The 5,671-nt window shown below is 42.8% G+C and overlaps 1 protein-coding gene across 1 annotated transcript in view; it reads right to left on the bottom strand.

The window, feature by feature from the left end:
• Nucleotides 1-3,083, bottom strand: part of Jaml (junction adhesion molecule like) — a 33,240-nt gene extending 30,157 nt beyond the window's left edge. The window contains exon 1 of the mRNA XM_023721193.1: nucleotides 2,961-3,083. The gene's annotated coding sequence lies outside the window, so the exon portion shown is untranslated. The remainder of the gene's footprint in view (nucleotides 1-2,960) is intronic.
• Nucleotides 3,084-5,671: the final 2,588 nt, after the last annotated feature.

The raw sequence follows: 5,671 nt of genomic DNA, 5'->3' as shown, positions 1-5,671 counted from the left end.
ATAATAAAATGGAAATGGATCAAAGATCTAAATATTAAAACAGAAACACTGAATCTTCTGGAAGAGAGAATAGGTAGAACTCTCTAAGACATTGGCATAGGCAAAGATTTCATGAACAAAACCCTGATCACCTGGGAAATACTACGAAGAATCAACAACTGGGATGTCATCCTGTTAAAAAGCTTTTGCACAGCAAAAGAAATTACCAATTGACTGAAAAGGAAACACAAGAGTAGGAAAAATACTTAGCCAGTTGTCCCTCAGGCAAAGGACTAATATCTATTTTGGGGGGCATCAGGAATCAAACCCAGGACCTTCCAGTTGCCACGCAGGCACTCATGCCACTGAGCTACATCCCCAACCCCAGGATTAATATCTAGAACATATAACTAAATGAAAAACATCAGACCCCAAATTTAAAGACCCAATCTAAAAATGGGCATGTAAGGGTCAGGGAGATGGCTCAGGGGAATAAGCACTTGCCTGGCAAGCACAAGGTCCTGAGTTCAATCCCTGGTACCACAAAAAAAATAAAATAAAATTAATAAAAATGGGCATGTGAGATGAATATACACTTTTCAGAGGACCAAATACAAATGGCAAATAAATATATGAAAAAATGTTGAATATCTCATTTGAGAGATGCAATTTAAAACAACTCTGAAAATCCATCTCACACCAGAAAGAATGGCTATCATTAAGAAATCAACCAGTAACAAATGCTGGAAGGGCTGTAGGAAAAAGCAACCTTCCTCCACTGTTGGGAAGAGTGTAGACTGGTGCCAGCACTCTGGAAGTCAGTGTGAGGATTCCTCAAAACACTGGGCACAGAGGTCCCAGTTTGACTGAGCTATTCCCCTTCTGGGTATCTTCCTGGAAGAATTAAAAATATCACATCACACTGTACCCATGTTTATATCAGTACAGTCTGTGATAGATAAATTTTGGAAACAACCAGATGCCCATCAGCTGAGAAGTAGGTTTTTAAAATGTGGGTTTTAATGTAATGGTGTACTACTCAGCCATAAAGAAGGATAAACTTGAGACATTTCTAGGATGCACCTTGAGACCATACTCTTAAGTGAAATAAATGGACACATATGTGTAAAAATCACATTGTTTCTCTGGTGTGAGAAACCAAAACTGTAAGTAAGAACCAAAGTGTGTAAAAGGTATCATGAAATAGGAAGAAATTGTTCAAAAGAAAAGGGAACTAGAGAGGGGTGAAAAGGAAAGAAAGAAAGGAGGGAAGGGAAATTTTTTTAAATGATAAAATGGAAACAAAGTTTTGTGGCGAGGAGTGGAAGAAGGGTTGGAGGCGAAGAGAATGGGGAAAAAAGAACAATCAAGATATATCACATACAGGTACAAATTCCCTATGATGAATATGAGAATTATGTCTATCTAAGTTGTACCAATAAACTTAATATTTTAAAAAGCACTTTAATCACCTTCCCAACAGACAGCATTTCAACTCTCACCCCACCCTGATTCCTTTTCTTTCCCAATACTGATTTATAGCCTCAGCAGATATTCTTGAGATAATTCTGCATAGTAAATCATCTCATGTATTGCCCAAGCACTTTGACTGAGCTCATAGACTGTTTGTTATATAACTCTCGACTCTGTAAATATCACTGGGGGAGAGGTGTTTCACACTGTTTCTCTGGTGTGAGAAATCAAAAGTATAAGAACCAAAGTGTGTAATATGTATTGTGAAATAGGAAGAAAGTGTTCAAAAGAAAGGAAAACTAGAGAGGGGTGAAAAGGAAAGAGAGGAAGGCGTCTTGGGGGGACGGGCGCTACTATCAGGATCTCCTTTCCCATTACATTAGTAGTGTGGCCTGTGGTAGTGAGCCTGTGGCCCTCATGCACAGCAGGCTGCTTGTGTCATTGAAAGCTCTGAAAGGTTCACCATCACTGGTACGGGGGATTAATATCATGGATGCAATTATAATAAAAGCCTCTGAAAAGAGAGTCACAATGAGACAACCACACAGGATGCAAAAGTGACCCCCAAACAATATTATGAGGCAAAATAAGAGAGCGGTGTTTTCAAATTGTTTGCCCCTACTAAGGACAACTGGCCATGAGCTACCATACAAACAGCTACGCACAGTCTACCCCCTCCCACACGCATTCATAAGACACTGTGCTGGCCTCCATACTCCTAGGCACTCACAGGGCTCAGATGTCCTAGGTGCACAAGTCCCCCTAACCACTCTGCAAAATGAACCTCTCAACATGTGCCGCAGGTTTCCCCTAAGTCTATGCACGCAGATGGGAAGGTTGCACGTCTTGTTACACAGGTTAGTTTAGATCACACAATTCTACTTCAGTTATATCATTATGTCCTCCTGTCCACTCTGCAGTCCAAATGATAGCTGCATCAGCCTTTCCCGCGGCGAAGGCTATACCAGCATGTGAGTTAAGGTTAACAGCCTAGCTGCCTGGGAAGGTGAGTTCCTGCCTTCCTTTAGAAGGTTAAAATACTGGTTTGTCTAGAAAGAAAGGAGAAAAATGGTGTGGGAAAGAGCCCTGCCAGACTCCCAAGGGCAGCTTCTCGCTTCTCACGGGTCTTTCTAAAGCCAAGAGCAACTTGAAAGTACAAGGCTCATCATTCTCTTTTCATTTGCTTCTCTTCTTCCCCACCACACCTGCAGAGCTGGGGATAAGCCCAGGGCTTTGCACATGCTCGGCCACCGAGCTACCCTCCAGCCCTTTGTTTATTCTTGCATCACAAGTGAGCCTCATTTCTCCTTTCTCTGAGGACCACAACATAAAATACGCTACAGAAACTAAAATCCACTCACTGACCCACCTTAGAGCAGCCACCCCACAGAAAACGTGATAGCATCTCATTCTAAAGGGCTGCCAATTAAGCCAGCCCCTCTCTGAGTAAGAACCAGTTTTCTTCTAAGTTCAAATAATAGCTCACAAAACACAAAGCCATGGCTTACCACGAAGAAGGCACTCAGGAGAAACAAGGCACCACGATCTCTCTGCTGTCACTCCCACACTCAACTAAAGAACTTCTACCAGCATGCTGGGTCAGCCTCAAAGCAACCACATGCGTGTGTGCATTCGTGCCTTCTGAGGTAGCTGCAGAGGCACAAACAGGAACCGCTACATCTAGGTTCTCATTTCAGTCATCTGGCCTATTACCCAATTTTTGTTTGTTTATATTTTCACTCTAAAAAGAGGCACTGAATTGGACTTACCAAAGTGAGACTCTCATCCTAGACCACTGCAGCTGTCCTCTGCACTCTAAATTACAAGCTCAGTGAGGGATGGACCTGGGTGGTTGTGTAAGTTAGAGCTCACTAAAGGAACAGCTATATGGTGGGCCTGTACTGGCTGTGTGCAGTCGGATGAGGAAGAACATAGAGGGGCAGTCTGGACACCAGAGAGCTGGAGATCCAAGGAAAAGTTGAAGCCCTGGAGCACACTGCTGAGTCCCATGTGAGGCCCCCATCAGGAGGCCTAAGGGGGCACTAGAATTGCGGAATCAGATGTTCAAAGGCAAAGGAAAAACAGGAGCTCTTCTAAAGAGCAGAAATAAGACTTACTTCTTCCTTCCCTTTTTATTTATCCCCAACTACAAGTCTTTCTTTGGTGCACTGTACCCAGGTGGGTCTTCCAAGTCCATCATCGGAACTGTGCTAAATCAGTCTGCTAAGCATTTCTTCTTCAAGTTGACACTCAAGTTAACTAGTCTACTCCTTGTCAACTTGACCATCAGACACATTCGGTTTTTTTAAGGATTTTTTTTTTTTTTTTTTTCTCTGAATGGCTTCAGGGCAGGTTTGGCTGGCTTGAGTTGTGGGGATCAAACCACAGCAACCTGAGGCTGACTGCTTTGTTGAAGCAGCCACTTAAAGAGCTGAGCTAAGGGGCAGACCCCCTACATTCGTTTTTTGAGACAGTGTCTGCTATGCAGTTCAGGCTGGCCTTGTGCACACTTTTTGTAGCCCCCAGGCTGCTCTCGAAATCACAGCAATCCTCCTGTCTCAACCTCCCAAGTCCTGGGTCTGGGCCCCACTCAGTGTGCACAACCTGGAATCAAATTCAGGTCCTTGTGTTTGCCAGGTAGGTGGTTATGCCTCTGAGCTATCTCCCCAGCCCCAGACACATTCTCTTAAGCTAACCCTTTCTTATTCAGGTCTACACTGCAGTTAACTAGTCTACCCTTATCAACTTGACAAATAGATACAATTTCTTAAGCCATACTTAGTCTCCAGATACAACAGCAAGTTCATAATTATGCCTAACATGGTACAATTATCCTGTAGAAATATGGAAGTGCACTGATTCCCTCCCCAAAATAGAAGGAAAAGGTTTTCTTTTGGTGGTGCTCATGCCTGCCATTTCATTACTTAAACATTATACTATAGGCTTAACAATACAAAAGAACCAATACTAAGTCTACTGACATTATCATAGAAAATAAACATGCCTGCTTAATATATGTGTATATATGCACAAAAATATTAACAAAATAGGAAAAAGCAATTATAATTATAATCCTTGTTTCTATAACTAGTCGCATGGCTGTAGTTGGTGTTTATTCATTTATTTTTGTATTTTTTAGGAAAGAGTCTACAGGGTGTTCAGGGTTTCACTAGTAGATCAGACTCATAGTGATTCACCTGTTTACAACCTCCTAAGAGCTGGGATTACAGACGTGCACCACCACACTCAGTCTCAATTGCCATCTCAGCGTACCCCAGGGGCAGGGCCAGCACAGCAGGCCCAGGGATCAAACCCCCGGCCCCTGGGCCTGCTTGCAGGCGCTTTAATCTGCTGAGCTATTTGGCCAGTCCCTGTAGTTGGTATTTATGGCTACCTTCTTCTACTATCCATTCTATATTCCTTTGGCCTTCAGCAAGCACCTCAGTGGGTATTGGGTTTTTCCCTAGTGGTGAGACCCATAGCTTCATTTTTAAAGGTTCTGGGCCATTTGTCATCCTGCCTGATTGGATTGGTATAGGTCAACTGGGTTTCCCATTGACCTTAAAACATGGCATGGTAACACTGGGAGGCATGCCAAGGGATCTTCTACATTCAAAGTATATCTTTCCTTTCCTTCATTGAGGAATAGCAATCCATTTTTCCCTGATAGTCTAGGTCAATCACCTTGCCAACACTATAAATTTCTTTTTTAGCTTCCCTTCTCTGAAATTAAGCCTTCAAGGCCAACAGAGAATAAGGCTGCAGGAAAAGGAAACAAAAATTTGCTAATGGATCACTAAGAGTAGCAGTGAGTGGTACCATTCCCAGCTCCATCCCTTGATTCCTGGACCCATGAATCCTAGCTATGGAAGACCCAGACCATAGAGTGGATGCTGATTCATAGTATACAGAGTCTTTGAAGAACCTTACCCCATCCCTAAAAGGTGCACCCAGCTGGTGCTATATCTTCAAAAGGCCATTCTGCCTTTCTACCAATTTCGCTGCCTCGGGGCAATGAGGAATATGGTAATGCCAGTGAATTCCATGAGCGTGAGCCCACTGCCTCACTTCTTTAGCTGTGAAATATGTTCCTAGGTCAGAATCAATGTTATGTGGAATACCATGTGTAGTGGTTGATACATTGTGTCAATTTGAAAAGTTTAGAAGCTTCATTCAGCAAGGAGACAGGGTTCTTATTTTGTAAACATTCTCATCCTGT

The sequence above is a fragment of the Octodon degus genome, unplaced genomic scaffold (assembly GCF_000260255.1).
Source record: "Octodon degus isolate 3935 unplaced genomic scaffold, OctDeg1.0 scaffold00080, whole genome shotgun sequence".
NCBI lineage: Eukaryota > Metazoa > Chordata > Mammalia > Rodentia > Octodontidae > Octodon > Octodon degus.
Note: the sequence above shows the minus strand (reverse complement) of the source record. Positions and strands in the feature narration are given on the sequence as shown.